The sequence below is a fragment of the Neofelis nebulosa genome, chromosome 17, assembly GCF_028018385.1.
Source record: "Neofelis nebulosa isolate mNeoNeb1 chromosome 17, mNeoNeb1.pri, whole genome shotgun sequence".
Lineage (NCBI taxonomy): Eukaryota > Metazoa > Chordata > Mammalia > Carnivora > Felidae > Neofelis > Neofelis nebulosa.
In genome coordinates this window covers 32,716,819-32,728,415 of record NC_080798.1, presented here as the reverse complement: position 1 = coordinate 32,728,415, position 11,597 = coordinate 32,716,819, and the positions used below count along the sequence as shown (strand labels likewise).

The window sequence follows — 11,597 nt, the reverse complement described above, 5'->3', positions numbered from 1 at the left end:
GGCGCTGGCAAGGCAAACACACACAACTGAGTCACAGGCAGAATTCTTGCCCACGACGGCCACACAGAATACAAAACAGACCCCCTGCCTGTCTCTCCACCCCGCGCCGCCACAAGCCACAGACGCACTCGAACTCTGGGACAGACAGGGGCGCTGGTGAACCAAAACAGGGGCAGGCACAGTGTTGGGCACCCCACTGGAACTCAGTATGTCAGGGACTTCGTGGCCTTATATAAAATTGGGCCACACGCAATCCGAAGCACAACTACACAGCTTCCCGCGATGACTTTCACAAGTAGGATACACTTTATTTCCGGAGCTTCAGTCCCCGCACACTAACCCACTCTGTACCCTCGGACACACTTGGCGGCTGGACTTCACGCACGCGTGCTAACTCCTCCCCTCCGTCAGCTCTCCCCCTGGCTCCGCCCCTCAAGTGGACATTCGGCGAATCTCTCGGTCAGCCCCGCCCAATCCCTCCATGCCTCCATCCCTAATTGGACGCTGGCCTCTATTGGCTCCTCCCCTCGGCGACGCGGTCCCGCTTCCCTCCGAGTCACAGCGCCGAGGGGGTGGGGTTGGGCGGGGCGTCGGCTCCCTATTGTCATGGAGACGAGAAGCCGACGGCGGCGGAGGCGGGCGCACCCGGGCTCGGTTGCCTGCGAGCCGGCTGAGACTGAGGCCGAGCGGCCGGGCCGGGAGGGAGCGCGCAGCTGGCCAGTGGTGGCTTTGCGGGCAGGCAAGGGAGCTGTCCTCTCGGGCTCCAACTAGGCCGGGTGGTCGCGGGGAGCGTCCCCGCCCCGCTCCCTTCGCTCCCGCCTCTCGCGGCTCTGGTGCGCCTTAGCGCCCGCCCCCGGCTCCGCCCGCCGCCGCCGCCGCCGCCGCCGCCGCCGCCGCCGCAGCCCCTCGCGCTAACTAACGGTCGGTAGCGGCCCGCGCGCGCCGCCCGCCGGGGGCTCGCGCCAGCCACGAGGGAGCGTCCGCGGCCCGCGCGCCCGCGCGGCGGAGGCGAGGTGAGTCCCGGGTCCTCCATCCCGCCGAGTGCCCGCCCCCGGTCGCGGCCGGGGACTCCTGCCCCTCGAGCGGCGTCCGCGTCCCTTCGTGGACCGGATGACGCGGCGGCGCCCCGCGCGCCGCCGGGCCCCCGGCGGGCATGGGCCGGGTGAGTGTCGGGCTGGCCTCTCCTGAGGTCCCGGTCCGCGGGCGGGCGCGCGTGGGCGTATCCCCTTCACCCACGCGCGGCCCCTTCACCCTTCTCGGCTCTCGTCCAGGATGCCGTTTTCTGAAATGGAGCCATGGAGGTTTGTGCCACCGAGAATCGGAGTCTGTCACACAGACAACCTCATTACATCATTCTGCCACTCTGGGCTTCTAGGCTCTCCGCCCCCCCACCCCCACCCCCCTTTCCTTTTACTGTCTTGTTTTTGGTGTCAAGGACTGGAGAGAATCCTGAAAGATTTTGAAGCATTTGGAATTTATGGTTCTGTTGCTGTGGTTGTCACCTCCGCTCTGCGTCAAATTTAAGACTCATTTCTTTAAGGATGTCTCTATTTTCTGCTTTATTTGCACATTGATGGCTCTGCTGCTCGGCTGACCACAGCCGCCTGGCCCGGCGTCTCAGACTTGTGTTAATACGTGAAATGGAAGAACTGATCATTAGCAGGCAGATGGGATTCAGATAGCATCTGGCGGGTGTTCTTGGAGTTCATGTGAAAGTTTTCACGTTTTTGCTGACAAACACGAGGTTTTTACCTTTTGATCTTGGTCGTGGTGACGGTTAAGGTCCCCTCTCCCCTCCCTTTCTTCTCCCGTTTGGGAACCTGCTTACTTGTTAGCTGTAGTTTCACTAGTCTCTGGTCACTGAAGCCTTCTCCCCCAGCAGAGGTGGGAGCTATCTCCCTCTTATTTCAGATTACCAAGATGACTCTTTTTCTTACGGGGCAGGGCGTGGGGGGGATTACTCTTGCGTTTGTACCTTTCCTGAGCATTTAACTCACACTAGGGGGTAGATATGCCCTGATTGTTTTTTTGACGTAGGACTTAAAAGAAATTCTGCCTTTAAGCCTCCCTAAAGGTTTATTGGTTTGTCGTGCCCGCACGGATCCAGCTATGCCTCACTCTTAACATTTAAAGCTTTTAAAATAAGATCCACAATTGTATTGCTAAGACGTGGCCGCAGACCTTGTTTTTCGAGTTTTGGCTATACAGTTGTCATTGTGCAAATGAAGTGCAAAAGAGGTTATTCCTGTTTATTTAGTGTAATAGCTGTTTACAGTTAAAACTTTAAAGACTCCTAAAAGTAGGTCTGCTGTATTTTAAAGATCTCATCATTCTTGTGGGGAGAGACACAACACCGGCACCAGGAAAGGCAACAGATTGCTTCTGTCATATCGCTTTGCTGTTTTGGAGTGTACTTAAGGGATTATGATTGATAAGGCTGTCTTGCCAGTGAATGTTGACACAGGTGTGCATCGTTATCTTCATTAAGATCCTGAGACCACGTTGTCTATGAAATGGTGACATAAGAAGGGCGGCATGTTTTGGTACAGTTTTGCTTTGGGAGAATTTAATTGCACTTGAAACCCGTCTTTGAGCTTCCAGATTTTGTGAGCACTTTGGCAACAGAAGTTTCAGAGAGAAAGGGTAGGTTCGTGTTAAGTGCTCTGGCATGTGGCAGTGCTACTTGTGGCTTTTTGGCCAGTGCCTTTGTCAGCTTTCTTTGTGCTCCATCTTTGTGGAGTGATGGTTACTAATTTAGAAAGAAAAGCATACATGGGACAGCCTCATATGAAGCACACATTTATTAGTGTGCAGAATCAATCTATAGATGGAGGCGCGCTTAATGTGCACAATCAAGGATCTAATTGAACTGTAAATATATGAGAAATTCATGCCACTTTATATTTGGGGAAAACCGTCTCCTAGAATGTTTTCATGGTGTAAAGGAGTTTCTCTCTTCATATTATCAAGTACTTACCTTAGTTGTTTATGGAATGCCTTTTTTTTTTTTTTAATTTCCAGAAATAGAAAAAAAAAAACAAACAACAACTGTTTTGTTTCTTCCAAAATGTTGTCCGCAAATTCGAATTATGAGCCAGTGGAAATAGTGCATTTAGCCTCTTATTAGCTTAAGGATCTGGACCATAACCTGGGTGACCACTAAAATAATATTACTCTCCTTTACTTCCAATTTCTGAATGCAAAAACAATAGCAAGACGGATGCTGCTGATTATATTACCCTTGGCTTACCCAGCACCTAATACCCTTTAACATAAGTATTGCATTAAGATCCCCGCCCCCACCCCCCCTTTGTAGCTCATGATTTCCTGGAAGCTGGCTGTCCATCAGTGTGTATGTAAGATGTGTGAGTGTTTTTCTTTAATATTCAAACTCTATGTGGAAAGAGGCAATGACAGTGGAGGAGGCCATAGGCATATGATCGGAGAAGCCAGGTGGAGTCACAGCTCCTTCGTGACTCCAAGGATAATGAGCTGGCTAGAATTACATGGTAAACTAAAATCAGAGAAAGGCTTATTTAGATTTGTTTGCTAAAACTAAAACAAGAGCATTAATTTTGACATAATTGCTTTCCTCATCCCCCAACTCTCCCCCTGAAGATTTTTGTTCTGGCAGCTCAGATCAGCATCCCTGTGCTGTTGTCCGTGTATTCTTTTCAAATTTTATATGCTGTATTAAAAGAAATCAAGTACAAGTGGGAGCTAATTGCCTATTGTCTGTTGTAATGAACAACACCAAATACTTGCTCACATATTTCTGCATTATAGAAACCTTAGGAAAAATGTAAGTTGATAACATGCAAGTAAATGCAATCATGTAGTCGTAAGTGAATTAAATTAAACGTGGCCTTTAAAAATAGAAATACGAATTAACTCTGAGATAGCGCGGCCTTTTTTGTGGTGTTAACAGCTCACTATCTGTGTGTATTTCCCTACAATTTCTACATTTTATTGGCTCCTTTATTTCTAACACCTTTTTGGTATATTATTAGCTGTTTTGTAGAGAACAATTCTGCTTAAAAGATGCAACTGATGTACCTCCAGGAAGACGTACAATCCCGGAATTGTTTTTTGCTTGTTCAGTAATGACTGTGGTTTGCTGTCACAACACAGTTCTGAAGTGTGATACTTCTAACTTATTTCCACATAAATGTGCAGGATTTTTATAGCTAGAGTATACCTAAGCACCAGTTTAGCTTGGCAAATTAACTTAGATGCTTCAAAATTGAAAACCAGTATATTCTAATGTAGTTTGAGTTTAAATCTTTATTAGTAAGGATGCATTTAACATTTGTTCAGGAGAAGGAAATGTAATTTTCTCCTGCAGTTGTCATTTACGTAATTCATTTTTTCCAGCCTTTTCTCGGGCTAATGATATTCCACACCTTGATACAGCCTTTATTTGTTTATTTGGCATAATATGGAGTGATACCTTGGAGGAAATTAGATTAGGTATTCATACCTAATATCCCCAAAGTATTTAACTAGCCTGCTGTGTTTCTTGAAACAGAATCATTTCCATTTTTGTGTGCAGGTTATAAGTATGATGCTTCCCTAATACATTCGGATGTTTTCAGCCAAGTTGACTTCTGAACTATGGGTTTCCTCCAAATGTTGGCTGAATTTTTTCCTTACATATCCCCAAGCTCATCTGCAAGTGAATGTCTGCAACACAGTGTGTGTGTGAAGTAAACCCAAAATAGCCTACGCGTTGGTTTTACCAAAGTATTTATATTGGTGATAGGAACTAAGTCAGAATACAAAGAATGTCACTTGAGGCCTTTGATTATTAAAATTTTACTAAATGCATTAAACATTCAGTAAAATAGAAAAATGTTTGGTTCGTGGAAATACACTGAGTAATTTATTTTTAATGATGTCATTGGATGGGGAAATTTATAAACTCGGTGCTTTTCTTGAAAGTCAAGACTGAGCTTCTATTTGATAGAAATGGAATCGTTATTTAAAGGAAATGATCTGTTTATGCCAAATTAGAGTTTTTTGATTATTTTCATTACCCAGCTCTTTTAAGAATAAATTTTATGGGAGTATCAGCTCCAGGCATGAATACTAAACCCCTTTAATGCGAGGTGTGTGTAAAACTTGTCATTTCTCATCAAAATAGGGGCTGCTGAATACAAGCAGATGAGAAAAGTAGGGGAAAAAATTATTTTGCAGAATATTTGTGTCGTCTATTGGGGAGAGCAAGGGACCGGATTCAGTGATAAAGAACATTTTGTTAATCAAGTAAGAAAAATGGTTGTATGATCAAAGAAAAAAAAGACTAAACAGAAGGCAACCCTACTTAGTACAACAAATGCTTCTCTGAAAACTTTCAGAGAGGGTAAAGTGACTTTTAACAGAAGATAAAGCACTATACAATTATTTTTAAATAACACAGTGCATTCCCCTATCTCTGATTGGGTCTTACAGAGACGAGGTGTCAGGTATGACCAAAAGGGGACGCGTCACAACAAATTCGAAAATACACAACCCATATGTAAGGAAAATGTTAAGCAGTGGGCAGCCTGATTCCTCCTCTCTGTTTGCCTTTAAAGCCTGAACTTTTGTGTGGTTGTTTTTATCCACGTGTAAAGTTGTTGAATTTAAAAGCCAGAGATTGGGCGAGTTCCCCCCCCCCCCCCCGAGCCTAAAATAGGAAAAATCTAAACATATATGCACATTGGTTTTGTTTTCTGTTGCCAGCCAAGATTTATTATGAAGATTCGTATTTCATGTATATTAGTGCTGTCCAGATGTCCTGAAACTCGTATCCCTTTTATATCACATAGGTGGGGGCGGGGGGGGGTCCCCAGTTTAAAAAAAAAAAAACTACGAAGAAAACACGTCCTTTCAACAGTAATGAGTTCTGGTTGATTCATTGAGAAGGTTGTACTAAGTGACCTCCAGTGGAAATAGCGAGGGTATGCTTTCTGAGAGATGTGTCATTCAGGAACAAAATCAATTGAAGTATTGGTAATTAAACTGCAATTCCATGAAGGAAGGAAGTGGCGGGAAAGACGCAGCTAACTATTGCTGTTTTTCTTTTTAAGAATCCGCAGTTCATAATGGAGCTAACTGTACTGGCTGTCGGAAGGAGGAGATTCTGAAGATAGGGAGGTAATATTATCTCTTTTAAAAGAATACTTTCCTCTGTAATCCTGAGCCTTTATTACATATAAGAACTTTATCTACCAGACAGCAAAGTCTTTAAATGCGGGGTATGGAAGGATCTGATTTGCCCGTGCTGAGTTGTGAGCTGCCGCTCCCAGGGCTGCGGGCTGTGCCGGGAGAGCTGAGAAATCTCAGCCAGGCATACTCAGCACCCTTAAAATAGCTTCTTTCTGAGAATCAGAGCCGTGATGGTGGCCTCCCCAGCGCAAGCAGACATCATTCTGGTTTGTGGCTGGTGTGCGTGCGTTCAGCGTGTTGCTTCGCCGTCTTCCGTGTTGCCTTCTCTGCAGGGCGATATGCTGCCAGCCTCGACCAAACTCGGAGCGGGAGACTTGGCGGTTGACAAGTGGCTCCAGAGCTCTGCCAGGGAGCGAGCTGGGCCCAGCCTGGGCCGCTCCAGTGCAGGGGTGCGCGCGCGCACACACACACACACACACGCACACACGCACACACGCACACGGGTCCTGTTCCTCGTTCACCCCTTTCCGTCCCTTTGCATTTTCCTCGTAATCCCGGGCTACGGGTCACATTTTCCTTTTCCTGTCACTAGGTTGGCTTGCTGCTTCCTCTGCAGCTGTTGCAGAAATTCACACGGAATGGAGGCCTGGGTTGTGTTCTGGATGGTATCTTTGATAATTGACCCGTGTGGTTTTTTTTGTCATTCTCAAACATCCAATGTTAGGGTTAAAGGACGAATCTAAGATCCTCGAAGAACAAAATTTGTGCTCGGTTTGTATCAATAAGAAAAGCTTCTGTCTTCTCGAGCTGGGTTGCCATGTGGAATATGCAGGTGAAATTAAAAACGGGGTAAAACCCTTTTATAAAAGACCAGTGACTGTGTCTGAGAATGTTTATATAGGCTTAAGTTGTGGCATGGTATTTCTATCTGTTTTCTTTCCTTCTTAAGACAAACGATACACTTTTCTAGTCACCAAAAATAACTACTTCCTGAATTATACCTATGGAAGGATATTAATGGGACAATAAGGGGTTTCATGGTGTCCGTCCGATTATATAATTAGGAAATCCGTAAGCAGTGTGGTAGCTAAAATCAAGTTCTTCCATGAAAGGGGCTAGTGTGCATTTAAAAAAAAAAAAACCTGCAGAAAGAAGGCTCTTTAATCTTTAAATCATACGATGTATTTGGTTAACACAACAAGAAAGGGAAGTATACCAATCTCAGATTCTTGTATTGATGCCTAGGTAGAGGTTGTAAGCCAAGGAAGCCGTTAAAATGCCGCCTGGGAAAAAATGGTGATATCAAAGTGATTACTTGGAAAGCAGTTTACATTTACAAAGCGATTCACTATTATGACCTTGACCAACTTTTACACTTCAGACACTCGGGTTATTCCTTCCGTTTTTAAAATATCAGTCTATAGCTTGTGTGCAGAACGCAAGGGTATTTTCGAATTGACTAGGTCGTGCTGGTCGTCTTAAAATCAGCTACAGTATCACAAAGTTGAAATGTAATATGTATTAATAGAAGGAAAATATAAAATTTAATATCCGGGCAACGGAGACCTCTAAACCTACTTTAAAAGTATAATCTTGACATCTATGACACTATTTTTTGTCTTTGTTATATGGGTAGAATTATGGATGTTCTACAATCAATCCAGATGTCTTATTTATTAATGCTAAATTTTATTCTCCATAACGGACATTTGAAATAAAAGGTGTAGGTGGGAGAGTCAGATTTTGAGGCATAGGCTAATTTTTTATTAAGCATTAGTACGGAGAAAAGCCGCCTTGATTAATGTAGGCCTGTGAAAGAGGGCAGGTGAAAGTGTTTTCAGCTGAAATTTACTAATGCAGCAACCATTTAAATTAAATGTTTGTTAACATAACAGCGATGGCGTTTTCTCCTCCTCCTCCTTGTGGTTTTGTCCAACTAGATGTTACAGTGGCAGTTGCACTGACTGTTAAGTGTTTAAATGATGACACCATTATGTGAAGTGATTTTGAAATGAGAGATTTCAGCCAAGAATTACATCTGCTCCCATCTCCTTCAAATCATACTCTCTGGCAGTACAGATTATGATTGATTTGTTTGTGACAGATTGCAGGAAACAGTCATTGATTTTTCAATATTTTACCTTAAAATTATTTACAGTTGTAACCATGGGGAGGTATTTCCATGGGCTGTCAGCCCTTGAAAGACTGGGATAATATTCCCTGCTCTCTGACAAGACAAATTACCTGTAATGAGTGCAGTAGCTGAAGGGTATACTTTTATTTTAAAATATGTCAATAACCCCAGTGACTAAACGAATATTGATTTAGCATAATGAAGCCTGAGTAATGTGAAAATGAGCTTTTTCCAGGAGCCTGGTAAAGACTTTCTTTTTAGCTGGTTGTAAGAAGCTTTCCATTCTTTTCAACTAGCTCGTGGAGATAAGGAGTTTTCTATGCAAACCTTCAGGAGTGATAGTGTTTGTTTGTGATAACAACCAGGGGCCAAATATTTTGCCCTTCCTCTTATCGATCCGTTTTTCACATCTTATTTGGAGTCTTACCTTTAGTCATGGAATTTGATTTGCTTGATCTTCTGTTTTACCCGACTTCGTATTTTCACAATGGCGACATATTTTGCATTGGCACCTCCAGTACCGAATATTAAAATATAACTATGTGTACAATCATTCGTGGATGACATAATAATTATCTTAAGACATTTCAAATGGGTTATTGTAGTATTTAATGTGCCGTATTTTATGGTAGAATAATTCCCAGTCCCTGGACATCAGCTTGCTTTCAGTGGGAATGAAGATTAATTTACTCAGGCATCAGTGCATATTTTCGTTTTTGTCCGACTCCCCCCCCTCTTTTTTTAAATGGAATTCTCAACTTTTTATGGATGAAGATCCCATTACCTAAGGTCTTTCAAACCAGCAATAATAGTAGCGAAGTATATAGCTGTATTTTGTAGTCCATCAAGGAGCCTGAAGACTGGGTGCCTGAATAAGTATCTTCATATCTAACTTGGTAAGGAGAAAATAGGGTAAACATTGCTGGTAATACATAGCGGAAAAGTCAGTACTTGAACAAGACGTCAAACTGATACTCATGGGAATCCAATGTATTTTCGGAGAATTAATAGTAATAGAATCTTATTAAAAGCAGTAGGCAAAGTCCCTTTAAAAAGTAGAAATGAGTTCCGATTGAAAGAAAATTCAGATGGCTCTTGGGGACTGCTAGCTCTCTTGCAGGATGCCATTGGAAATGTTACAATAAAAGGAAAAATATAAACATCTCTTTCGATGGAAAAAAGGATAGACTCTGGAACAAAAAATTATCGTCGTCCCCCCCCCCCGCCCCAAGAATTTACCTAAGGGCGTGGAAAAGAGATGATCTTTGTCATCTGTCTCAGTATGCTCTACAGCAGACGCAATGCTTTAGAAAATACTCACCCCATGGTTTCGGATGCTGTAAGATTGGATTTCTCCATCCCCGCCCCCCAATTCTTTCCCTCTTTCTATAAACAGACCTTTGAAAATAGAAATGTGAGGGCTACACCATCATCATATATGAAACTGGTAGCCCAGATTCTTCAATCACTAATTTGCTCTGTACTTTTTTTGAAGTTGATGGAGCATCTGTTCAACTTACCCATAGACAAGGCGATGTCTGTAGGTATGCCTTCCAGAAAAAGAAATGAATATAGATTTTATTTTTCCCTCAGCAATTTTTTTTAAAGAAAGCGTATTTTTTTCGGACAAATCGAGGCTAAGGAAAACATCTATATTGTTGGTTAGTTTATTTTGGAGTTAAATAATAAAGGTATTGTATTCAGCACCTCTTGACCCCATCGTGTAGTTTAAACGTTGTGTTCATCTTACAGTGTGTGGGTATAGCTACTTATGTGAATGAAGTTCTGATAAATATGTAGATAGAGTGGAGCTTTTTCTGGGGAAATTACTCTCTTCTGGATACTAGGCCCTTCTCCATGTTTATTTCCCTTGAAAAAAATACCCTGCCGTTGTTCTTCTTTAGGGAAAAATTATTTCCGTAGAGTGTTTTTAAATCATGCAAGTCATTGCCTGGGGTTGGCTAAAACCTTTATTTTTTGAAAGATTTAAAAAAAAAATCTTTCTCGTATTTGTATCTATTAAGATAAACAGTTTACTTTGCTACGGTGCATACCAATCTACTTAGTTAATTTTTTTTTTTTTCCAGAATTCATTTTGCCATGTTTGGTCTGACCTTCTATGATAACTTAATGTAGGAACAAATTAGCATATAATTCTATTTTCCATGTGACCTCAACCAGTTGCAGAACCATACCACCACTTTTGGAGGGCAATTCGATAGCATACGTAGAGTGTAGCATTAAGTGTTTGCAAATGTCCAGCGCATCCTGGCTAACGTGATATCGAAAATGTCAAAGTTGGCAGTTAAAGGAAATACTCACCCTTATTACTACGGTATTAAAACGCCTCCTAAAGGTAGCATATTTAAAAAAATTTTTTTTTAATGTTTTTATTTATTTTTGAGACAGAGAGAGACAGAGCATGAACAGGGGAGGGTCAGAGAAAGAGGGAGACACAGAATCCGAAACAGGCTCCAGGCTCTGAGCTGTCAGCACAGAGCCCGACGCGGGGCTCGAACTCACGGACTGTGAGATCATGCCCTGAGCCGATGTCAGACGCTTAACCGACTGAGCCACCCAGGCGCCCCAAAGGTAGCGTTTTTTAACTAGTATACATAATTGATTAGCGATTTGTCTTCTCCCAAGCACAAAGCAGTATGGCAAAGTTCAGTGCGGTGGGTGAAATTTGGGATACTAGACATTGACAGGGACAATGATCATGACAACTAAATGGATTTTTTTTTTTTTTCTTTTAGATTCAGCTGTCGGTCTTTGAAATTTCCTGTGGTCTGTTCAACCTGGATGCAAAGGACATGGAGCAGTCAAGTACGCAAGAGGTCCAAGCGTGTTTTGGGTGTTCCCCTTGATAGACTGCATTATTTTTCCGGTTAAGACCTTCAGCTGTCATGCAGAAGAAGGTTATTCTCTTCTTGGTCCATCCATTTTACTTGAAATGCTTAGTATTGTAGAGTATCACCAAACAGTTTCTGTTTTCATCCGAGCATAGAAAGAATAAAATCAATTCTATACGTTGACTTCTTTTCCAAAATGTCTTTCTTGGATTGAATGGATGTTTCTACTTGAAAAAGAAGGTTCCAAGAAAAATCCCTGTCTCCATCATAGCGACTCTCCCAGCAGTCCAACATCAGTTTCTAATGTGACTCTATTACGCTGAGGGGAGTTAAAAAAAAAAACCTTGCAGGGTATCCATACGTATATTTCACTGCTCTATATTAGTCCCCCTGGAATGGAACATTCTCCTCCAAAATAAATTAGCTCAACTCGGATACCAGAAGATGCCGCCTTAACTGGC

At 42.9% G+C, this 11,597-nt stretch overlaps 1 long non-coding RNA gene across 1 annotated transcript; it reads left to right on the top strand.

Annotated features, from left to right (window-relative positions):
* The first annotated feature begins 628 nt into the window (after positions 1-628).
* On the top strand, positions 629-11,319 carry LOC131499112 (uncharacterized). The gene is made up of 3 exons (XR_009255730.1): positions 629-1,013; positions 6,072-6,138; positions 11,041-11,319. It is a non-coding gene; the product is annotated as an uncharacterized LOC131499112 (long non-coding RNA).
* The last annotated feature ends 278 nt before the right edge of the window (positions 11,320-11,597 follow it).